The sequence below is a fragment of the Amblyomma americanum genome, chromosome 2 (assembly GCF_052857255.1).
Source record: "Amblyomma americanum isolate KBUSLIRL-KWMA chromosome 2, ASM5285725v1, whole genome shotgun sequence".
Classification (NCBI taxonomy): Eukaryota; Metazoa; Arthropoda; class Arachnida; order Ixodida; family Ixodidae; genus Amblyomma; species Amblyomma americanum.
Window position 1 is genome coordinate 55,054,354 of NC_135498.1, and position 25,067 is coordinate 55,079,420.

Here is a 25,067-nt window from a genome sequence, read left to right on the forward strand (position 1 = left end):
TGACTGTGACATCAACGTGTTCTTGCAGGTCACGTGAGGCATGAAAAAACTGGAATACAATCGCTGCTTCCACATTAATTGTCGTTCCGGCTCTTGAGGAAGGCTGGGTTCAGCACTGCAGTAAAATATAACGATGAAGCAGCGATTATATGGATGCTTTTTTATGCCTCACGTGACACAAAAGTACTCTTTGATCACAGCCATCGTTCGGCTGTTGAAACCGAAACAGCATGACAGAAAAAAATCTATTATAAATTATTTAGCTGTCGTAGGCGAATGTCACATGGTGATTCATGCGGAGTAGAGTCTTCTTCATCATTCTAGAGAAGAAAACTTGTCATCAAAATTATGTGTCTATACTCCTTTAACAGAAAAAGAGCCTGTTAAATCTACGTTCATAGTAAAATGTAAGGTAGCGCCCGCTGTCGGTCACAATAATAAAAAGAGCCGTCTGCTTGGTGGGTAGACCAGTTTCGTTTTTGTTGTCTGATTAATTGAATAATTTTGAAGAATACACCTAAAAAAAATGATTTAACATTGCCAAATTTTGGGGGGAATGAAAATGGGGGAAGAAATTGTTGACGTTTTTGCGAATTTTTTAAGCAACGCAGTTCCCTTTATACGCAGCAAAGCGCTGGCAGTGTTCTCGAATGGTAATCTTATCATGCCAGCAGAGCTTCTTTCTGCTTGTATTTCCCTTTATTGTTCCTCTAAGGCGCCATCAATAATTTTTCCTCAGGCATCCCTGGAATGCCGGGACCGCGGGGGCCTCCAGGATTGCCCGGCCCACCAGGTGAGTCGCCGCGCTACTGCTTTGCAACATTTGCCACCACTATTCTGCTCTCTACTCGAATGGCTTTCACCACTTCATATTCCTATGCATTATCCTTCATCTCCTTCTCTTCATACAAAGGTGTCGTTTGTTAGCTTGTTGTCTTCTGATAGGTCCTCAGTGGTCTCACCTGAGGTCCTGAGTGGTCTCACAGTTCGGGTACCTTTTCCCAGTCGTATTTGTAATAAAAGGCTCTTATTTTCGTATTTTTTAGTCAGCGCTGTTCTGTAAATTTTAACGGTGTTGTACGGCCCGTGATTTCAGAAGTACGGTTGTCACCCGCACACAAGCTGTAATGTTTCCTTTTTACTGAGCACTTCCTTAATTGAAAGTAGTTCTGCGCATAGTAATAGATTAGAGTAAATGATACCGTACCTTGTGGCCAAGATAGCGATGTACGTAGCTTCGAAGATTCTTAGTCAGTGTGCGCCCTCTCCCTTTTTTTTTGCAGGAGTGCCGGGCACCCGAGGGAAGAAAGGAGCACCCGGTCACCCAGGTGCTGCCGGTGGGTGGGAAACCTTGAGAAATAATCCCTCATTCATTGATTGCACATGAGCGCCTATAGGTCTTGTTTACCATTCACACGAACGATTATGTACAAGAAATTAGATGCAGGAGGTTTTCAATAATCTTCGCTCCCATAAAATCGTAAGAAACAAAATATTCAAAATGGCCACCCTCAAATAATTGTACCTCTTATTTCGTATATCGAAAACGCGTGTTTCGGTTCATGCGCCATTGAAAACCTTAAAATCTGAAAGAGTCTGTTTGCATTATGCAGCTAGATAATCCCATCTGACACTCTTTAGTGCGTTGCACTCATTGGGACTTCAGCTAAATAACCTGAATTGTTATTTTTATCAGAAAATAATGTACTGTATAAAATGTAGTGTCCCCAGATTTACTAAAGTTGGCTCACAGAGAAACCTTCGCGAAGTTTTTCTTGTTTTTAAGTATATTAAGCCCTTTATTTTTTCTCTTCCTATATTTACCGCTCTGTCAAGGCACTTGTCATCCCTGGTAAGGTTTCTGGATCGCGACGTAAAAACGTTATTCACTGCTATTTTTTACGTGGAATATGTACTGTGGTACTGTACGCGAAGTAAGTTTCCTGCTTTAGTCATCTTGATAAAGACTGATAGACTCTATAAGCACCGGTGTTAAGTTTGTCAATATGTGCAACATCGGATTCACGGTCGTCATCTTTTGGTATAATTAGGCTAATCTAATGCAAAAATTACGAAGAGAAGCGGGAATGTCACATTCTCTATTAGGTAAACACGAAACGAGAAAACCTCGCAGTAGAGAGGCCGGTCAGTTGGTACGGGTGTTTAATTACAGGCGTTGAGTGAACTCTCCTTAAGCCTACGTTTTCGTACAAAACACGGAAACATGGTCGTGTGATAATGTCACGGGTAATCTCATTCTATAGAACTATAGCTAAGCACGATCATGCGATCCGCTACCTTGATTCAATTCCGCGGGGCGCCATTGCCCGTGCGCAGAACGCCCCTAGGGCGCCAGATGGAGCCAGGAGCCAGTAAACCGCGCGCACGCCTCCCACGTCAGGACCAATCAGCGTGCACACAATGACGGCGTGCGGAAGCTAATCACGACAGCAGATCGGGGATCGTGCAAGGCTATAATTTTCTATTAACTAAACCCACTAAGTATGCGACCTTCAAATGGTCTGGTTTTTTATTTGGAGTTTATCGTCCCTAAGCTGCAAGGGCTGTGAGAGATGCCGCAATAGACGCTCTGTATTTATCTGTACCAGCTAGGATTCTAGGCAGATAGATTCTAGGGCCTTTACTTTGCACAACACATTGGCGTTTTCCTATTTCTGCTCGATCTAAATGCGGCCGGCGTGGTCATGACTCGATTCTGCAACTTTCGGCTCAGCAGTTGACAGGCAAAGCCAGCGAGCCACCTCGGCGAGTCTTTATTTAGTCTATAGGATGCGTAGGCATGAAATTATTCTTATGTTATTATCATCCACAATGGCATCGTGTTCTACGTCAACAGGTCCGATAAATCTAGTTACAGGCGTTATCTTCGTCTGAGCTATGTAGCCAAATTTAGTGAGCATTCTGTCTCATTCCTCTGGCACAGTGCGGCTGGTAGGAGCACAGCTCCAGGTTGCAGAATTAGGAGGTGGCCAGTAAAGAACTTTGACCCCTTATTTAATATATCTGTTAATATATCTGTAAATGTATCGTCTGTAAATATATCTGTTAATTTAGCGGCTGTTAATATATCAATTAAGCGTAATCAGCAGCGAGATGAAAGTGAAGGCGTACAAAAAAAAAATGCGTGAATCGGACCCCACATTCTTGAGCTGACATCGCTGCCCGGTGTGCGGTCCATGTCTTCAGAAATTTTCAGGGGCAAGTGTGAATGTAGCCGCAAATACAAGGATAGTCCGCTTACTTATGAGCGCTCCTCTACACGCCACTTACGACTCACATAATCTATGTACGGACTGGGACTATAGATCGCTGCGTCAACAAGCCAGTCGAATGCCTACCACGGCAACTTTGGTTTGATCGAAAAACACAACTACGTAAGAAGCCCTTCATGTGTGGCGCAACGACTAAGTGCAACCCGTATACTTTGAGAAAAGCATTGAAAGTAGAGAATGATTCAAAGAGGCCCCTTACAGCCTGTTCTATATTTGTGTGCGGTTTAATATATCGCGCGTCGTGTCCGGCACATTACAACAAGACATTGAAACAAAACCAGAAAAACCAAATAGGCAACGTATCGCTGACTTCTTTTTTCGGATGTTTCGCAAAGTTCCTTGTTCTCAATGGTCTCTCAGCGTCGTGTATCAAATCTGAAGCGCCGGCTTGTTCGCTCGCGTTGTTCCCGCTTCTGAGGCGCTGGTGCAATGTTCCTGTTTGCAAGAAACAGTTATATTTCACCCCGCAGGCCGTTAAATACCGAGCTGTCCTTAAGGCGAAAGGAGGGGGGTGTCAGGGCCAGCGCACTGCAAGCCGAATGGTCACAAGCGCATGATTCCTCATTGCAGCTAGACAGCAAAGCACGAAATACGTTTTACAGCGATGCGCCGGAGTTTTACAAATGACCGCACAACACGCCTTTCTTACCGTATATATTTCAGTTTTCTTTTACATAAGACTACCTTTGAATACATGCTGATATTTTTATGCTTCTGAAGTTTATGCTTGCCGTGGAGAATCAGAGATGAGAGAGAGATGACAACTTTGAACCATTTGCATGGGTAGGTACTCGGACTCTGTTAGAGAGAAGACAACCCAGTTCGCCTTTTCTTTAGCCCTTCCCTTCCTCTGTCCTTCTTGGCCTGGAACAAAAATGAGGGCGAAGTGCGGCTGCGTTTCTAGTTCCGAGGGAGTCATCCGACCACTCCGCCCTTCCCTTGATCATCTTCGCGCGCTCCTCATAAGTTATTCCATCCACATCCCACTCCGGGAAGCTGCCAACGAGTGTTTCCGCCGCTGCTGTTCCAGACGCCGCAAAACATTGTCCTCTGCTCGTGTCCCCCGGAGACAGAAAAGATATGAAAGAGGGTGAGGAAGATTTGGCGGCAAAACAAAGGAGGGAGGACCGTATCTCGTTGGTAGGAAGTCGCTAATGTCTCTCCTGATGAAAAATGACAGCCACAATAGGGCGGCGAGGTTAAAAGCCACCACTAAGCGCTGACTAACAAAGAAAGAACGCAATAATCAGGGATGACATACCCGCACACAAGCAAGACCTCAAAAGCGGGCAAACTCTCTGTCAGTTTGGGGGAAAAGCGGCCTGCCTAATATACGCTATTTGCCTGCTCTCATTCTTTTTCCTCGTCTTCAGTGCATTACAATCCTTTAGCGCTTGCGACTGCGTGCTTCGGAGTGAGCGAGAAAGATCATCCGAGCATGGCTCCCTTAGAAGCTAACACAGAATACAAACAGCTCAAGAAGAGAGAACGAAGCTAGGGGAGAAGTCAAACCGCCTTACTGTGTGTGCGGCCTCAGCGCCATACATCTTACAAAGCCTGCGAGCGCTGCGCCAGCAGCGTTTTGTGTGAGCTCCTTCAGCTGCCGCAGCACGAAACTTTGAAGTGAACAATGCCACTTTGCGGCTGCGGCTGCGGCTTGTTCCTATGCGCATGAGATGACGGGCTCGTGCGAAAAAAAGGAGGAAAGCGGAGAATAACGAATCAAAACTATAGTTCAAAGCATCCGCAGCTGCGGCTTTACGATTTCTTTCAGTTCCCTTTCTCCTATCTCTCCCTCGCGACCACCGCAACTTCGACGCATCGAAAGCGTAGCGCTGTTTCCCTTTCCCCCTCTCTGTCTACGGCTTCGAGCTGCGCAAATGAGCTCTAACAGCGCATCACGCCGTGCCGGCACTCGAACTCTGCACTTCTGCTGTTGTGCAGCCACACAATGGAGGGAATGCGCGCGTCGAACTCGCGCAGAAATTGGGCATTCTGTCCCGTTAAAACCGTGCAGCCCTGTGGACGCGTGAATTAGGGCCAACAAATCGGGCATTGATTCCGCAGAGAATCCTACGCAAGAACGGCTCGTGATTGGCCAACGCATCGACTGCCCTATTCTCATCTACATTAAGCGACCGGCGTGTATGACACCAGCCAATACGCAATAATTCTTGCACAGAAGCAGCCTTGCACGCATTGGTTCGAGAGATGGAATTGTTGGGCCTTTGCTGCCAGAGAGCTGCACGCTTTTAAGGAGCTGAGTATGCGGAACAGTGGAAACGGAAGGACCGAATCGAAGAGCCTGCAACCGCCGCTGCCGACAGGGGCGCCTCACTGCGGCCTTCGCAACAAAGCCCGTCGCAAAGCTGCCTTCTACCGCGTTGTTCCCTGTTCGGGAAGCATGGATGCAGCCTTCCTTCGCTGTTTCGGCTCAGCACAGCAATAAATTGGAGTGGATTAGCGGCTCGCACTCACGCAACTTCGTAACGGTACACAGCGAATGGTGAACAAGCACCGGGTTCGTGTTGGTTTCAGCCGGAGCATTTCCCTCACGCGATCACCGAGCTGCGCAGTGGGGTCATCATTTTTCCGTCTCTTCAAAGCAGCCTATCCGTTCTCCACTAGTCTTTACGAGGGGGCTTGCCGCAAAGCCTTTGCTTCTTCTGTCGCCCGACTTTTGTCTGTCTATCCAGCCCCTTCCCTTTGACTTTTCGTGGCTTGAGCTACCTCTGGCTGGCTTACGTATTCACAATATTTCTTTCTCCACGCGCGGTGGGCCTTCCTTTTGTGAGCGGGGCTGGGAGCCTTTGTTATCTGTAGCCCAGAGACTCTTGTAACATCCTTTGATGTCAGCGGGACTCCCGAGAAAAACAAGCGTCCTCACTGCGCTTTCTTCTCCTTTATTTTTTGGGGGTCTTGGGAATTTGCCCCGGATCTTCTATCTCAACATAAGTCTAGAAAAGATGGACGGCGCACTTAGCAGGCTTCAGTGGGTGGGGCTTCCAATAGGGAGAAACTTATTTTCTTAGCTAACGCTGGTACCCATTTTTTTAAGCAGTGTGGGTCAGAGGAGGCAGGTGCAATTTTTTACTGACCCTGGCAGAAGAAAGGGCGTGTCCTTCCTATTGTGTTGGTTGATGCCGTCCTGTAGCATATTGACCGACTGTGCTCACGCAATGGTTTTGATTTCTGCCTTCTCTACGCGAACGGAAGGGTATTAGAGAGGGTATTAGGGTATGTCCTAATACCTTCGCTTGCTTTAATATTTGGTTCCGATAAATAAATCTAACTCATGAGAACGCCTTTCTTTAAATGTGCTGAAGAAAGCGGAATCAATATAAACGCGATAAATTAATTTCCTGCTCTCTTCATCCTGCCAACTTTCTCGTTGCACTGTTTGCATTATGGCGGCACAATATTTCGATTTTTCGTTTAGAGCGAGCAACTTCATATTTTGTACAAAATATGTCCGTGTAATTATTTAGATCTTCTGCTTCAAGAGTAAGTTGCTGTCTTGATTTTGAAATTTTTCTAGCAATAATTCTAATAGTAATGTGTATTGATGCAATGGGGGGGGGGGGGGGGGGGGCATTCCGGTATTTACTGTACAGGTCCCCTATTAGTCTCATACGAGTTTGAATCGGACGAAAAGGGAGCAACATGTACGATTTGCAACACGATTACCATAACTTCGTTTGCATCATTAATTACTGCAGTCTTCAATTAACAGAAGATCAAAGGAACACCTTCTCATTTCTACATGACACACAGCGAATATCTGTTCTTAAAATTTATTGAGACTGCTTGGGTGGTCAAAAACTCGCCCCGCGTACAGATCGCTACACTATTCGGAGGGGCAGTAAAGGCCCCGTCAAGTCTGCCAATGTGTGGTGTTTTACCTAAGACTTTACAGAATTTTTAAAAATAGGCTTCTTGAGTTAGAAGAGCGCTTTTTGTGGCGTAGCGTTGTCAGCGGTGTAGTACATCAGAATACAGCTAAGACGTGGTAACTAGCCGGCTGGTTAACTAATAACGGTAACATTAATGCAAAAAAATTAACTATTTCACAACTAATATTCAATAATTAATTTTTACATTACGTCTAGGCTCCTTGAGAATTGAAAGGCACATAGCCCACCATAAGTAATGTCCCTATAACTTTTCAAAATTTCGAAAATAGTATTACCCTCGGCGCTGCGGCCAAACAAAGTTTGGCCATTTCGATGAGTTACATGAACTGGAGAAGTTCTTCTGCCTGCAGTCTTCTTGAAAGCGCATGAATTTTGGGGCGCTGTAGCCAAAATTTGTTGGACCACAGCGCCGAGGGTAACAGTTTTATCGAAATTTTAAAACATGATATGGATATTACTTTGGGTGGGCTACACGCCGCTCAATAACCAAGAAGCCTAACAGTAGTAGTTAAGAAGTTGATTATTCAATTTTTGTTGACCAGCCTGAAAGTTAGCACTTAGCTGTATTGTGATGTACTACGCCGCTGAGACTGTTATGCCGAAAAAAAAAGGCGCTCTTCTAACTCAAAACGCCTATTTTTAAAAGTGTAATGTCTTAGGTGAAACACCATGTATACGGTAAATTTACAGGTCTTACGCTTTCCTTATGATCACATTAATATCTCACTGTAATCCCAACGGGCGTTAGTTTAGACATGCTTAAAATGGGGGCATTTCTCAACGTTATTGCGTTACAGATTTACTTCTCAGCGTCGGAGAATCTAATAGCGTATCAGATATTATCTCTGATGCATTTCTTAATAACCTTATTGCTTATTAGTTACTGATAAGCAAATAGGCTATTAGTTCCGCTCTTGGAATTTTCGCTGAGGTTGGTATCCTTAATTTCTCTGATCTATGCAAGCTTCTTGAAAGGAGTTTGCTTATTAAAGACACACTGGAACGACAAAGGAAATTTAGAAAACGCAAAGAACCTGTTTGAAGCAGCGTCTTGTACTTAAATCTTCACGATTCTTTGATCATGTCTGCTCCCGCCTGATGCCTCCAAGCAAACTCTCTTTGAGTCCTTTTTCATTAATTATTCTTGAAACAAAACTAGCAGCAACCTTTCAGGTAATGTACGCCTTTTAGGCCTGATGATGGAATTCTTATTCTAACCTAAACTAATCTAGCCGGTAAATGCAATGTTTTCCCCACGTGCAGGCCTAACTCAATTGACTGCAGTCACAAGGAAACTGGAAAGGACGAAGAGGTCGTGTGCGTGGGGTGGTAGGGAAGGGGGAAAGAGGGCGTAGACCATGTCCACGGGTTGTCCCGTGCCATCTGTGTGAACTGCCTGTGTCCCTCAAGATATCGACACCTTCAATAACTCCTTCACGACGTTCACATACGTGTACTGAGCACAACCAATGACGTCACTTCTGGCAAATGGGTGATAGCACTGATGGGCAAGTTGATGTGGCATTACTCTCATAGAAGTCATTTTCCGCAGTCATACAGCCTTGGATAACAGCATGGGCGGGGGGTAAGCTATAATGACCTTGATAACAGACGATAAGGCACTTTGGATGCAGCTCCATATGTGTTAACGTTTTGCTTCTTGGAAAACCATTCCTACTTTGTTTTGTTTTAAATCGTTTATTGCGGTGCTTTGCAAAGAAAATTCAACGTTACAAGCCTGCCTAGCAATATTATCTTCGGTTTAGTTTGGCGCATGGAGTGTTTCTTCTACGTAATAAAACCTCTTATGAAAAGTGTGTGGCCTGTTGCCATGAGACCTCACTTACATCTGTGCTGCATTGGCCCTGTGACCATTCCAGTATCTGTGCTCCTGTGTACAAACAATATTTTTTGCATAATCTCTCTTTGAAGGTCTACCCGGCATCGCCACTTGGAAACACAGTGGACAAAACGTGACGGATGCTTCAAAGCTTCTTAGTAAGTGAGCAGTTTCGTCAATAATTGTGCAGCGTTTTCTTTTTTCAACGGAGAATAAAAGCTGCCGATTAAACAAATAAAGGAAAGAAAGAATTGACAGCGTTTAAGAGTGTTCGGCCACAACCTGAGGGATAAAGAAGGATGCTTTCTTATGCACACTACCAGCTTCATTTATGCATCATTTAGCTTCGTGTGCGTATGCTGGGCTTGAAAAAAACATCATGACTTGTGGGCAGCAGACTCTGGGCTGAGGTGAACCAGCACACTATGTATGCATGAGAGTGTAAGTTCAGATCAGTGCTTGCGACTACACTGCATACTATCACGAAGTTTGGTGTCGCATAAGCCAATAAGGAAGGGTGAATTCAATAAATATTGACCACAGTCAGAACAGAATTTATATTCAGACCACAGCTGAGGCTGTACTTTCGAGCCATTCGTTTTACTGTTCCTTAATTTGCTTCTTTGACGAAAATCCCTCCAGCCTGTAATAGCGGTTCCGGCTATATCGCTATAAGACCACGCATTCATTATTATGCACATTTGTATTTTTATATTTGAATGCATCGTTTCTGCGGTTTATGTGCCATTGGAACACAGGGTTCTCCGTGTGCTCCCGCATCGGCAGCTTTTAAACAACTGTGTCACAATAGCGGCGCTCTGAGTAGCTTTCCAAGTTGATCGATTTGTATAAGTCAGATTTCTGCTCACAGTAGCCAAAAAGTTTCGAAGTTTCTTTTCATTTTTGATTATTTGTAATTTTGAGCTAACGTGCTTTCTCTCGACCACATATTTGACGAAATATGTGTCATTTCATGTTGTGTGTTACTGTAGGCATAGAGGTCGTAGAAGAAAGCTTACAGAAATATCACAAACGAAGAGCTGTTTCACTTACCGCTGCAGCATTTTCTGTGCTCACTCATGGGTTAATCCCGACTTGCGAAATGTATTTGGATTAACGCTGACAAGAAGAACGTTTGCTCCGGCCTTGCGAGGACATACATTGCTGATTATGACGCAGAACAAATTTCTATCCAAGTGGTAGCTACGGTTAGGCTGGTATTTTATTACGGTTGAACTTTAATTCGGTTTATTTGCTGTCGTTCTTTGCTTCTTTAGTCACTGCATTATGCGACGCCACGACTCCACGTTCTCTTTTCCTCATTGGCTCAAGCCCAGTGACGTCGCACGCGTAGCGCCACTATAGCCAATCATAAAGAACGGAAAAGGGATTAGAGTGGCGTCGGAAAAAGAATCCGCCTTTTTCACAGAGCCACTCCAAGCATAAGCGCCTTTCCGCCTGTAGCGTTTCCCGAGGTTTCATCTCCTCTCGGTCTCTCCCGAGAGCACCAGCTTCTAGTGAATTAACATGCGTAGTTCATGCAGCTTGCAGATGCAAGCGAGAGGTGGCGGCAGCTTTCGAGCGCGCACCTGCCGCTGCGCATGCGCAGTTGACTCCTGCGGCGCCCTCGTGAGTTTGTTTTCAACCCGTTTTCTGGGTAAGACAAATTTTCGCGCAATTTCTAGAGGGCTCCACATTTTGTGACTAAGGCGGATTGTTTCGTGACAAAAGCCTTCGTTCAAGTTAAAAAACGGCCAACTGGTGGACGCATTTTCCACTCGAGAAGCATCCGTGACAGGCCAGCGCCAGTTCTAACGATATCCCGGCGTAGGCTAACAAAAGAGCTGGCCTAGTCAGTCCTTGTTCCATGGTCCGACGCGCTTTGATAATTTGGCCCCAAAATTGCTGGCGCGAGCCTTAACTTCCACTCCACGGTCAACGAATAGCAAAGACAAAAACTTTTACAATACCAGCGGTACCTACCGATCGTATGCTCGCATAGGATGAACTATAAAAATTGTCATAGAATGCAGTCCGCAGCAGGCCATGTTGCTCTAGTTCGTCCGTACAGGCGTAGAAAGAGTATTCAGGGGCAAAAAAGAAAAAAGTCGAATTCAGTGAAAGTACCACGAAAACGTCCTATGTACTCTGCATTGACTTATTATCCCTCTTTGCGCGAGGACCCTCTTCCTGGGCCTCGGAAATGCCTCATATAAAACGTATAAAAGAGCAGCGAACGTCACAACAAATTTAGCTGCAGCCAGCTGTGTCTTTTCCCTGTCGTCCCACAGTCCCGCCGTCCATCGTGGACGTGTCTGAGCAGCAGCAGGTGCTCCTCATGGAAGGCGAGCGGCTCAGCCTGCGCTGTCCGGCGACGGGGCAGCCGCAGCCCACTGTCACGTGGCGAAGGGACGACTCAGCGGCCATACCTTTCGGTGCCTGGTATCGTACGTATTACACGCTTCTGCTTCGCACTACCAAACCGTCGCATATACTTTTACTCTAACGGTGCCGTTTCCTTAGGTGAGCTGCGGCGGAGAACGCGAAAAATACAGGGCAGGGATGAGACACCAAAAATTATCGCGTCTCTTTTCTGCTTTTCCACACAGGCTTCCGCCCCCCCCCCCCTTTCTGATTTTTTATCGACAGAAAGCTGAAGACCATGCCCAAGGACGACGGTATTTATAAGACAAGCCGCCCTATATGTGTAGGCACAGAGATTCAAACTCAGTGTCTCTCACATTTTACGTCGGAATGTGATCTTACGCACCGCCTTACACGACATATTCATTATGTACCAATGGCAAAGAAGTAAGGCTAAAGTACTTACAACAGATAAGTTTTTCTCTCAGTTTGGCAACTAACTATGAGTCTGAAGACACCAGAGCTCTTTGGACTCATAAGCAGACAATCTGCTGGCGCACTGATCTTCTGCGGGCTGAATTTCCGCTTCCTCTCTAGTCCTGGCCGCCTGTGCAAAAGCCTTTGTTTTTGCGCAAATAGTACGGCTTGCACTTAACTTACACACTGAAGTAAACGGTGAACGTCGTCTTGCCCCAAATGCAAAAGTGTTTTCGCATAATGCAAGATGGTACACGGAGTTCAACATCTTCGTCGAGAGTGACCAACCTTCCTCTCTAAAGGCTCCAAGTGTTTCTGTTTAGAGCCGACGTAACCTACACAACGCCACTATAATCAGGTCTTGTGCGTTCGGGTTAACTATGTGGACGACTGCTAGGTTCCCCGGAAATTGGCAGTGCGCTGAACAGATTGATAGACCTCTAAGCAGCTGCACTGCATTGTAGAGCCACCTAACACTGGTCGAAGGGCACAAAGCTGGTTCCTGGAAAGCTCGTGGATCAATCGCCGTTCTTCGTAAAGAAAAGCTGAGGACCACGCAGACAGCGAGCGTGCTTTTGGGATTTGGGTTCTTGCGCACTCAGCTCTCATTGTACTCGGAGTGATAGATCGCAGCGATCCGAAACAAGAACGGGTTCCTTTTTGAAGCTGAACGTGCACATCGGTCTAACGCGGAGGTCAGAGGAGCCGAACTTGGCTTAATGGATCGATTCTCAGTTTCGAGCCCACTGCATTCGTTGTTCCGTCTGTCACCTTTATTATGTTTCTCTGCTTTCGTCTGAAGGCAACGCGTCTTTCAGGAGAGAAAATGGACATTTTAGCGGCGACGCGAAACGAACCACTTCAAACGATATCCAAGGTAGAGGCCGGCACAGAGCCGCGGAGGAAAACAGGGCTGCTTTAAATTCAACTCACTGCTGCCTTCGCGACGCACATCGAACGTGTCGCTGGGAACGAAATGGAATTTAAAGTTCGTGAAAGTGCGAAACTCAAACTTTCGAGGGAGTATGGATTTGAAATTCGCCTAGGAGAAAGTAGTTTCTGTAGAAGCATTGATCAGGTTCTCAAATTCTAAGAGCAAAACTTATATCTTCATGTTACGGTGGTACCGGGGCCAATAGAGGGTTTCCGCACAGTCTTAAACTGTTTATTCGTAGCTTGCACAGAGGCATTCGAATATCAACATGTAACCATGAAATTTGCATGGTGCTGTTAAATGCACCACTGCAGTGCAGTACATTTAATTGCACACACCACAGCGCGCCTTATCGACATCTTTCAAAGAGCAAGTTATTCATTTGTAACGAGATTTGAGGTACTGACAACTGGCGTTGCCAGCACCTCGACAGCACTGAATTTCATGGAAATGGTTAAAGCATAAAATGCTTCCTCACACTAGACCACCTTTTTGAACGATAAACCGCCAGCCAGCCTTTGCACCAAAATATCTGCGGTTGAGCGAGTGCCTTAGCATATGCTCCGCCTTATAGTAAAGGATAAACTACTCACGTTTAGTATGTTCCACAGAATATCTGCGATTTTACCGATGTTTAGACTTCCCTGTAGTTGTGAACGGTCATGTTAACACTAAAAATGGTACACATGTCCGGACCCGAGTTTGCCAAACTGGTGAGATTTTGACTTCACGCAAGGTAAACTTCATCATCTGATTGCCCTGAACCTCACAGCCTGAGGTGAGGTGATGTTTAAGTGAAGTCGGCTATAGAGTCCGAGTTTTCGGGAAATGAGTCAATTTGAGCGCGTGCCTGCAGTTACCTCCCTGGAGGGCGACACTTTCAACGTGAGCCGGACGACGCGCGACCACATGGGCTCGTACGTGTGCATCGCCTCCAACGGGGTGCCCTCCACCAGCCATGAAGAAGGTGGTCCTCGAGGTCACCTGTGAGTGCCGTTCCTTGCCTTTCACCGTTGCCATGGAAATGCTCGCGGGGTTCCTGAAAAACGGACACGGAGCAGCCGCGGTGCGCCTAACTTCTTGCTTCAGTTAAGGCGTCAAGTGACGTCACGCAGCAAGAATATACAAGACCGGAATCTCAGCTTTGGCGTAGTCCATCAGCGTCTTCATGAAAAAAAAAAAAACTGACCGACGCAGGTCTTTCCTGAGTTCTGGATATACAACCACGTACCTGCTATTAATCAACCACCACTAATCCGCATACCAAGTGTCCCAGCGCGTACACTTGACAAAGGAACGAGAAAGAAAGACTTAACATATTCGAGGACAAAGAACTAGGGCATGAACAAAGTAATGTTTCGAAGCCCGAAGCCCCGCGCCCGTGGCAATAATGGAAGCGGTACCCGACAGTCCAAAACCACGGCTAGGTCCATGCTGCTATGGCTGCGAGAAAAGAGGCCACGTGGAAGTTGTCGAGCGTAGAACTGTAAATTCGCCCCAGAATCTCGGCACAATCAAGCAAACATTTTTTTATCTAAATTAGCTTCAATGCCTTAAGCGAAATCAGGGTGTTTTTCCACAGACAGGTTCTTTATCCAGAATTTCATGTTGCCTCTGCATTGATACCACGTCAGCTACGTCAGTGCCCAGCCCAAAGCGATAGAAACGTGGCATGCGCTCGCTGCTCTCGCTCATTTGTTATACGGACGTCCACTCATATGCATATAGCACTCGAGCGTCAAGTATCGAGCCACATTACATATAGTGCTGCGGAGTGCGTCAGCGACACTTGCCGCTCGGTTCTGGGTTGGACATAGAATGTTTCTGAGCCTGCACGGAGTGCGCTGCCTTATCCTTTCGTATACGGGGCACCGCCTTTCACTGTGCGGTCTGTTTCGTGGCAGATGCGACGTTTTAACAGGCAGACGAATACGTTGACGTGTAGTGTGGGCCGCATCGCTCAAGACCCACATAGTTGGCAAGACGTGTTGCCGCTTCAGCCCGTGGCTCCAAGAGAGCACGAAGCGCACAGCGAAAGGCGGTCACTCGTATACGACACGATGAGGCAATGGACTCTGTGCACGCTCAGACACAGGTTATATCAAACCCTGAGCCCACGGTAGGTGCCACTGACGAAGTACCGAGACCGCCGCTCGAGCGCTCTCTGTGTGGAGATTTTGCAGCTGAGAACCTGGTACACAGCGACCTTTGAGGTAAATAAAAAATGGAAGCCTCACAATGCGGTCGATTGCAACAAGTGACGCGGTATGCGTTCGTCACACAGCTGCAGAGCGTTTACATCGACCTCAGCTACGGTATCGTTTGCAGTCCCTCCGCTGATCAAGATCCACAACTGGGCCGTGGGCGCGACCAACGGCTCTACTGCGCTGCTCGAGTGCATGGTGGAGGCCTACCCTCGGGCCCTCAACGCGTGGCTGTTTGGCGACCAGGGTACGCCGGTGCAACCAGGTGCACGACACACGCTCCGCGAGGAGGAGGCTGGCCCCTACGCCAGCCGCATGCTGCTGCGCATCGAGCCCGTGCTGCCGCAGGACTTCGGCATGTACAAGTGCGACAGCCGCAATGCCCGGGGACACGCCACCGGAGTGCTCACCGTCTTCCGTGCGTATCCGCCCCCTCGAGATAGTTAGCTGGCACTCGACACAAAATGACTAACGGAACGATTGATCTACCGATTGATTACTAATTAGTGCATTGAACTGATGATCGATCGATGGATTGCTTGTTCCCCGAATAGAAATTAATTAATTAGATAAATAATTAATTGAGTAATTGATCGATCGATCGATTGATCAATTGAGCGATTGATTGATTGATGTATTGATTGAATAATTGTTCCATTGATTGGTAAATTTGGTTGATTGATTGATCAACTGAGCGATTGATTGATTGATACATAGATTGAATAATTGTTCCATTGATTGGTTAATTTGGTTGGTTAATCGATTGATCAACTGAGCGATTGATTGATTGACTGATATATTGATTGAATAATTGTATCATTGAGTGGCTAATTAGGCTGATTGATTGAGATCGATTGATTGATTGATCGATCAATTTAGCGATTGATTGATACCCCGTCGTGACCTTCTTTTATCTCCTCTTCCCGTCCCCCAGAGCAGAGTAGCAGGCCAGATATTTATTTTTCAGGCCAACCTCTCTGCTTTTCCTATCAATAAACCCTCTCTCTCTCTATTGATTGAATAATTGTTTCATTGACTGGTTAATTTGGTTGATTGATTGATTGATTTCATACAGAAGTGCTCGCTTGTTGTAACAGCACTGTTCAGAAAGCTGCGCTACGTGCATTAAAGGAACATGGACACAGTTAACGAAGTCAGCGAATTCTATGAACTCAATATCCTTTATGAGGACCACTGTGCCTTCTGTATTTCTCCTTTTTCATGACTGTAAACTCTCAAGTCTTGCCGGTGAGCCGCAAACGGAGATCGAAACCTCGGTGCCACTTGACTGCCCTCTCAGGGCTCAGCCGCGACATCTCATTGTGTCCGTCGACAACCGCCAGCAACTGTGCGCACAGCTACAGCCTTGCATACGTTCACCTCATGGTCAGACGCCCTATCTACTATTTTCGATGACCATACTGTTGAGGTCAGCAGCATCGATTTTCGCTTGGCCAGTGAACTCTGAACCTTAACTGACGACGCCGTGAACCTGTCTGGGACGAACGCAGTTGCCGGCGCTTGTCGATGGCATAGCGGGACATGTAGGCTGAGGCCTGACAGGGCAGTCAAGAGAACGCAGCGCGAAAGACGAGGACGAAAGGAAGAAGCAAGACACGACACGAGCGCTGTTTGATGGTGTGCTTATATAAGATTCTCCTTGCCTAGAAATGCAAACAGCCGCGATAGTCTCTCTTTAACGTCGCTTCTAATGCGTTGCTAAAATTTCCGCTTGCTCAGAAAGTGGGCTACACCCTTTACTTTCCCCGCAGCGGTCAACCAGGGCTGAAGACATTGGTGTTGACAGCAATTTCTGAAGCTCTATAAATCGCACGTTTGCTCAGGTCAGGTATTGCTTCTTCCTTTCATCCTCGCCTTTCGGGCAACCTTCAACATGAATTAGATTCAACTCGCTCAACTTTCCACATTACTGCAGTTAAGTGGTTCCGAAGTTTCGACCTCGAAATCCCGTTCATTCACAAGACCAGAGAATTTTCTGTGCTGAACGAGAAAGAACTGAATGAATAGGGAGGAGGGCATCATCAACAATTTTGAGCTCAGAGAATGCGCCTAACCATTGTTATCTGTTTTCTGTAATTGTGTCTCTGTTCCGGTCATAGCAAGAAACTGCGATTTTGAAGCCAAAACACCTTTCCGTCTCCTTTAGGTGCTCATGAATTAAAAGGTCGTCCTTGAAGTCGACGCCGCCACGAGAATCAAGCCTACTTTATCTGTTCAGTCCGATGGAGACAATCAATGATTGATTCACACCTTACGCACCTTGCATTTCATTTTCTTTTTAATTCTTTTCTTGCCTTTTATTTCCTTTCGTTCCGTTTCATTTCCTTTTTCTTTGCCGTGTCTTGCCTTCCCTTCCCATGCCTTACCTCCCCATTTATCGACTTTGTTTTCCTCTTCTCACCTTTCCAACCCCGTTATTGAGCTGGTGTACCCGGGTTCGAATCCGACCTCTGCGGCCGCATTTCGATGGGGGCGAAGCGCGAAAATCGCCGATGTGCTGTGCGATGTCCGTCCATGTTAAAGATCCCCAGGTGGTCAAAATTATTCTGAAGCCTTACACTACTGCGCCTCTTTCTATTTTTTTAATTTTTCTCCCTCCTTTACCCCTTCCCATACAGCGCGATTGAGGCGTTCGACAAGAAGTGAGAAAGTTACTCCGTCTTTCATTTCCTGATAACCAAACTTTTTTTGAAGTTCTTAACTCAATTGGCATATGAAAATTTTGAAATTGGGACAGCCGCTGCTGTGGCTCAGTGGTTATGGCGCTCGGCTGCTGACCCTAAAGACAGGCGTTCGATCCCGGCCGCGGCGGTCGAATTTCGGTGGAGGCGAAATTCTAGAGGTCTGTGTACTGTGCGATGTCAGTGCACGTTGAAAATCCCCTGGTGGTCGAAATTTCCGGATCTCTTCTATACGGCGTCCCTCATCGCGTGATTCGTTTTGGTACGCTGAACCACCTAAGTCATAAACCAAACCAAAAAACGGGGACAGTTCTGAGATCAATAAATCGCAAATTTTAACGTTTCCAAGAGCTATATGCTAAACTTTAATTCACGTCCGATTTCTTAAAAACCTGCGGTTGTAACATTTCCCGCCCGCACATACGTAACCGTCGTGTTAAATGACAATGAACTGTGCAGAGCTGAAATGGCTGTTCATGTCGGTTGTGCACTTTCTTTTCTTGGCTAAAATTTCGTATAATAGCGACAGTGAATGTCAAGGATTTGACAACCCACCAATGTTAATAGATGGCGAACCTCAGCATGAGGAGGAAAATTCTTATTTCTTCTTTTTATCGTTCAGAATTGGACCCATCTAAAATGCCACCAGCGTCGGAGGAAACCAGTTATACCCTCTACGGACATGGTAAGTACTTTTAGGCAATACTTTGCCTATGCAGCAAAAAAAAAAAAAAGATGCGGAAAAAATTGCGCAGCTCGCTTACAACCATTTGTTGCTTTCAAAAGACTGCTAGCGTGTGTTTTTGGTAAAGGAGAGCTTCGCTTTTAGTTCACGGATCATCTTTTGAAAACATCCGCAACATTTGCTGTCATGCTGGAAGTCTCTCCGCCCCGTTGAAAGGAAGAAAGCGTCAGTGCTCTTTTCCTGATATGATCTCGCAACAACCAGAGTGACTATTAGTGGTTGGCAGGTTACGCGATGCAGGAGTATCTCGTTACAGTAGTTACATGGGAAAAGATCTTGTTTTAAACGAGTTATTAGATTTTAAACCATTGAATATTCTAGCTCAATGTTTCAACGACAATTCATATGAAGCTTCAAATTCATAAATGCTTGGCTGAGGCGAATGAATAGTGTTTCTCGCCAACAATTGCAGATCAGTGTAGGTGCTAGCTTTTTTCTTCTGTTTTGTATACTGAGAAGACGTATCGGTGCATAACCGTGGTCTAATTGCGCGAACAATGCAGCATGAAGCGTATCATTAAGATAGCAGTATTCGTTCAAGTGCACCGTTTAGTACGGCTCCCAAGGAGCACAGTTTTGTGTGTACACATTCGTAGCGACCGAATCACCAGGAATTTTCTCTAATGTCTTCTCGCAGCGCCTCCTCCCCGCGTGGTCGAGGCCGAGTGCCCAGTGTGTCCAGACTGCCCATCGACGCACGAGTGCTCGCCAAGCAGGAAAGGTGCGTTCACCATGCCTGGTACTGCTGTTTGATGCTGTCGCCCCGCATTATTTGTACACGTAATGCGCAGTATACCCAAGCCAAAGTGTGCGATTGACGACCAGCACACACTGGTAGTTATCGCTCGTACCGGGCACATGGTCGCCTTGAACATATAGCTTCCATATTTTTCCGGTGTGCACACAAACTGAACAAGCCAATCCAACACACTGTTATAAAACTTTTGCGAAAATGGTTTCTATTTATTTTCTTTTCAAGTACTACTACCTTTTTGTCTGTGACTATAGGGCTGTACACCACCTTCTTATATAAGTAACTTTCGTTAGTTCTACTTTTAATAACTCCCGGTATTAAGAAGGTAGTGGTCTGTGTAACAAATGTATAATTAGTAGTTACAGTACACGCGCCTTTAGTTAAGTTGGTAGCTTTCTTAAGGCCTAAATGAAGCTTGGCAAACCACAAATACATAAGGAAAGAACACGTACAGACACCGAAATCGTTTTACTTGTTCCTTTCTTATGTGTTCGTGGTTTTCACGCTGAAGTTATGTCTCAAGATTAGTTGTTATTCAGTCAATTCTCTGACGTGTAATCCTACTGAAATACTCTCTGAGAATGTCGGAAGCAAAAAAGGCAAGCGTAATTATCGTAAAGATTTCTGGGGCCTTATATTCGTGTCTAGCAACTGTCAGCTTTGCCTGACACGTCCTGGCAAGAAACAAGTACTGCGCAGCAGCTGTCAATATGTCCTCGGCGAGTGAAATAGTCGGCAAGCACGCTAACGGAAGCTGCTAATCTACTTTGGTCCTGTCAGTAAAAAATAATCTCATTTTCTTTTTCTTTTCACTCTGCTCCTCATAATGCGTTCTTTTTACAGCAAGCAAACCTGGCCTCTTCAATGTTGAAAGCATTGACACGGTGTACAATCGATCCCACTGGCTTCCGTTGAAACCACGTGACACAGGTGAGGAATTATTTACGTTATCGTGTGTATTGCCTTCTTTTAAATATTGCCAACTGATCTGAATATCATAAATTAACGTGACTGCTAACGTCATGCGTGGTGATGGTCAAACAAAAATGAAAAACAGAAGACTGGCACGATCGTTCAAATTCCGCGTGCCGAAAGTACATAGCAATGTATACGCGAGGTGAACATTGCTGATTACTTCGGTAGTCAACCTGGTGAAGTAATCTAACTGCCGAAGTAACTGCCCAAGTATCGAATGAAATCTACAGTCAGGACATAAGCCGATGCCCTAAAGTGCGCCTCAAAAGTATAGCAATTTCTTGACTGCCGTGCCAATGGATTTGAGGTGTCATGCTTCTCCCCAACGACTTTTATAAAATACTGATAATCTTCATTAAATTGACGTCACACTGTGGCAGTGCCCCTAATAAGTCGGCGGAGAATTGCTGCGCGCGGAACAGCATCGTTTGATCCGTTGCATGAAAGATTCGTGGGTACACTTATATGCTGTGACCATGGTTATACGATAAAAACAATTTCAGAGGCGCTCGTGCATGAATGTCAGCACGGTAACGAGACAGAACACTTTTAAGTGCCATTTTATGAGTTGCATGTCGCCACCAGCACAAATATCCGTTGGGAACAGAATGTTCCGTACATATTGTGTCGCACTCACAAGATTTTCGTACATACGAAAGGAACATCATTGTGCGGGATAGGAGCTGTGAAGTGTGTCCTGTACTAATAACAAAAAAGTAAACAAAGCTACGTGGGCTGGTGCACCTTGCGAAAGAGCTGACGCCTCAATTCCATGATGTCTCTTGAAGTTATGAAAAGACGGAAATGTGATACCGGCATTTAATCACCTCCTGCTCGCTTCTGCGATGGTCATGAGTAAAAACTGAGGACTCAGCACACCCGAACATGGAATGCGCCTAAGATAATCAACTACAAATTCCTCTTACTGTTTCACAATTCTCGTCATTCCGCTGCTAAAAGCTCTTTTAGTTCAGACAGCTTGAAATGAGTAGTTGATGGGCTGACGACATATTAGAAGGATGAAATGTGCTGCAGCAAATTAACGAACAAGAAGCACAAAGATCAAGCTGGTGCACTACGACACAAGACGACTTTTGTTCAAGCCCATTGGTAGCATCGAGACATATTGTGAATAAAAGCAAACTGGCGCGATAAAGCGAGGACAACATATACAAGACAGGACCGGCGCTTGTCCTGTTGGTGCGAATCTTGTCTTGCATTTGTTGTCCTTGTTTTCTTGCACCAGTTCGCTTTTATGCACATCATGTCTCGGTACTACTGCAAACTTATCTTTTAACGCTAGCACACGTTTGCCAAACTTCAGGAGCTGCTCCCTTCATTGTGTCCAATAAGTCGTTGTACAACATTTCCTCCTTTCCCTCTCTTACATGGGGCGAGCGCAGAGTGCCGCGCGAAGCGGCGCTACCTGGTCAAGGTGGGCAAGCCAGTGCTCTTCCGCCACAACAACGCATCGTGGGGCTCGTGGATGCGGGACTCCTTCAAGCGCGCCTTCGACTCCAGCCGCTTCTGGGTGACGCTGGACGGTGATCGCACCTCGCTGCTAGAGTACGTGGACGGGCACTTCTCGCGACGCTACTCGCTCCCCTACGCCTTCCGCGGCAACGCGCAGGTGGTGTACAATAACTCGCTATTCTACCACCACGAGAACACCGACAGCATCGTGCGCTTCGACCTGGGCAACAAGTCGACAGCCGCGCTTTCGCTCTCTCGCGACTTCTCCAGCGGCCGGCTGCTGTACGCGACGCAGCACAACGCCATGGACATTCTGGCCGACGAGAACGGCCTTTGGGTCATCTACGCTAGCAGCAGCACGAACAACACGCTCGTCGTCAAGTTCCACGAGCGCGCCATGATGGCCGAGCGTGTGTGGAACCTCACGCTCGACCACCGGACCGTGGGCGAGATGTTCATCGTGTGCGGCATCCTGTACGCGGTGAACAGTGTCAGCGAGGCGACCACACGCATCGCGTTCGCCTTTGACCTCTACGAGGAAGTGGCCCTCGAGATGGCGATGAACTTCAGCAACCCGTTCCGCAACACCTCCATGGTGAGCTACAACCCGAGCGACGGCGCCATCTACACGTGGGACATGGGACACCAGCTCCTCTACCCGCTGCTGTTCGCAAACTCCACGTCCCACGCCGCCAGTTGAGTGGTCGCGCCTCGCTGGCCCGCTGCTGTCCCGCTGCTGCTCGCCGCCGCTGCTTTCTCTGTCGCGCGTCTTTGACCCAAGCTCCGCCGACGTCGTCACCAGGTAGACGACGCTGTGCTGCGCGTTCGCCGACACAAAGTTTGGACTCTTAGTGTTAACAGTCGAAGAACGCGAAAGTCGCAGCGTCCTCGCTGCAGAGATTGCGTCAGTGAGTGCTTTCCCTTACTGGGTCCAGTTGCAGTGCTGCACTGTGTTCAACCTGTGATGGCCCGCAATGCTTCTTTCATTAGACTCTTTTGTGTTGAACAGCGCAAGGATCTCATTTCCTGGTGAATACCAGCGTGTCTTCGACTGTGGTTTAACTGTGCCGCCAGCTGCCGGATTTCCCCGTTCAAGTCGAGCCGGTTGTTCGATGCAAGTGCTTTGTGGGTGTCGAGTTAAGTGCTAAAGCAAAAGAAGGACTCGCGAGAGTGTTCGCTTGTTCATAACCAACGGTATCCGCGAATGTGTGTCAGCAGTCATTCACCGCTGTTGCCCGTCAGCGACCGAGATGTTTCTGCTGTCGCAAGCAATAGTGGTGACATTACGAGTCGTGGGGGCTTTGCCGCTGTGTTGAGTACGGCCTTCAACTTTCTTACGGCAGGTCAACACGAAGGCCTCAGGTCTCCTAGGATACGCGGTCGTAATTGGGATTTAGTTCGCGCACGTACTGGGCTTGATTTAGCACGAACAAGGGGTTTATAAGATTAGCATGAATCTTTTCAATTGCACTTGTCTTAGAAACCAGCGAAACGCGGCAACAGTTCATTTCGTGCTCGCCTTTTCACCGCGTAACGAGCGCATGCAGTTCCTATGATCTTGTTTTTCCAGCCCTCGCTGCTACGTCTGCGGACGCTGCCGTGAACTCAAGAGCTTACTTCCTCAGTTTCCAGCTACCTTTCGATACGCAAGCGTATCTGCTATGAAACCTAGAAGATGGCGCTTTGTATAGTATTTTTTTTTCAAGGCTACCTCAAGAGCTCGACATGCTAAGTACACAGAACAACTGAGGAGGTGCACTGAAAGTTTAAAGCAAAGCAAGAAAGTTCGGCTCACAGTCAAGACAGTTTCTCGAGAGTAACAGAAGAATGTGCTGGCAGCGATTTGCAGTTGTTCTATTTTAATACGGGCTCGCAACACAGGAGTGTTTTTGCACACCGGACATCAAACAGGAAAGTCTACCGAAGACGACAATACTTCCTTTGAAGCGTCACCTATGTTTCGCGGGCACCAGTTTAATTTTTGTATTATCTTGTACGTCAGTATTTTTGTGGCTAACACGTCTCACGCAGCTTGGACTTGTTCTTTGCAGACCAAAAAAGGCGACCTGAGTTCACCGCGTTTGAACAAGAAAAAGTCGTCTCGATGAAAACGACGACAAATAACGCAACATCCTAAGCAGTGTCTTGCACGCAGCAACATCGCAGTGATACTAAAGCGCAGAGATAACGCTGTTCCTTCACTGGCTTGTTTGGTTCTTTTCTCTTTTTTTCTGATTTAACTTTGAAGCACGCAGTCCGAACTTTTCCCCCTTACTCCTCATCCTGTCTACGGTGCACAACAGGTTCCTCTTGTGCATGTCTCTGTCGTGATCCGAAAAAGGAAGCCAGTTATCGACCGCGCCCGCCGGGGTTGCAGATGCGATTGAAAGCCGGAGGCACGATTTGAGGAAGCAACGTCTGGGTCCCTCTGAAGAGCCGCGACCCCGGAAACTTTACGTGAGTGCTGGAGAGATATAAACGAGATTCAGCTGTGAAATCCGGTGCGAGGGCTGCTTTTTCCAGAGACGGTGCACAGTAACTTCTTGTCTCGCAAACTGTATTATGCTCTCTGAAAAAACCAGACAAAAAACAATTACTACACAGAAGACAAAATCTTAGCAAAACTTTTAAGTGAAGGAAAGACCTAAATGAGATATAGTTTTGGGCATTCCGAAAAAAAAAAAAGTCGTCTAAGCCACTTCGGTGTGCACTCAGGAGAGATTTGCATTCTGAACAGAGCTTCATTGCGTTGTACTTTTTATTTGCATAGATCGAAGCTGCTTCAACGCGAAGTACTTTCTGAAAGCGTCTTCCAGAAAAGTCTGCGCAACGAACATTCAAAGCTGTTGGTGGCATGTATAGCCTTAATTTGGTATGCGTGCCTCTGCGCTTGCGGGGATTCCCACCGTTTTCTTTTCTTTAGAGCGAGAAAATCTATAGAAAAGAATGGCAATCAGTCGCCAAGCTGGGACAGCGACCAAGTGAAGAAGTATGTGTTTTTGTATACTGCACAATAAACGGGTGCTTTGTTAATTACCCTGTCTGGGAGTGCTGATTTTAGTTGATCGATTAAGGCTGCACTCAAGAAATAGCTACGAAGTGTTTTAGTCACGCAACATACTAAGTAACTAGCAGAAAAAAACTTACCTGCTCAGAAATATTTCGAAAATTAACGTGCCACTTCACAGAAAGCGACTTCCGCTAAAAACATGTACAGACTCGGAAACAGGAAATCCAGTCACTAAAGAGAATAAACGACTAGGAAAACATGGGTGTCAACTCACAAATGGAAAGTGTACTGCCATGCCTATTGTGTTACTTGGAGAGAATCCGTGGCTCCCATGCTGATAAACACAAATGAAAGCGTGACAAACTTGCCGCCCTTGCGGCAC

The 25,067-nt window shown here is 46.5% G+C and overlaps 1 pseudogene across 1 annotated transcript in view; it reads left to right on the top strand.

The window, feature by feature from the left end:
• Positions 1-24,718, top strand: part of LOC144121280 (uncharacterized) — a 100,274-nt pseudogene extending 75,556 nt beyond the window's left edge. The window contains exons 5-14 of the transcript XR_013312585.1: positions 740-793; positions 1,284-1,337; positions 9,140-9,205; positions 11,339-11,494; positions 13,679-13,808; positions 15,151-15,444; positions 18,351-18,413; positions 19,111-19,194; positions 20,071-20,157; positions 21,606-24,718. The product of XR_013312585.1 is annotated as an uncharacterized LOC144121280 (transcript). The remainder of the gene's footprint in view (positions 1-739; positions 794-1,283; positions 1,338-9,139; positions 9,206-11,338; positions 11,495-13,678; positions 13,809-15,150; positions 15,445-18,350; positions 18,414-19,110; positions 19,195-20,070; positions 20,158-21,605) is intronic.
• Positions 24,719-25,067: the final 349 nt, after the last annotated feature.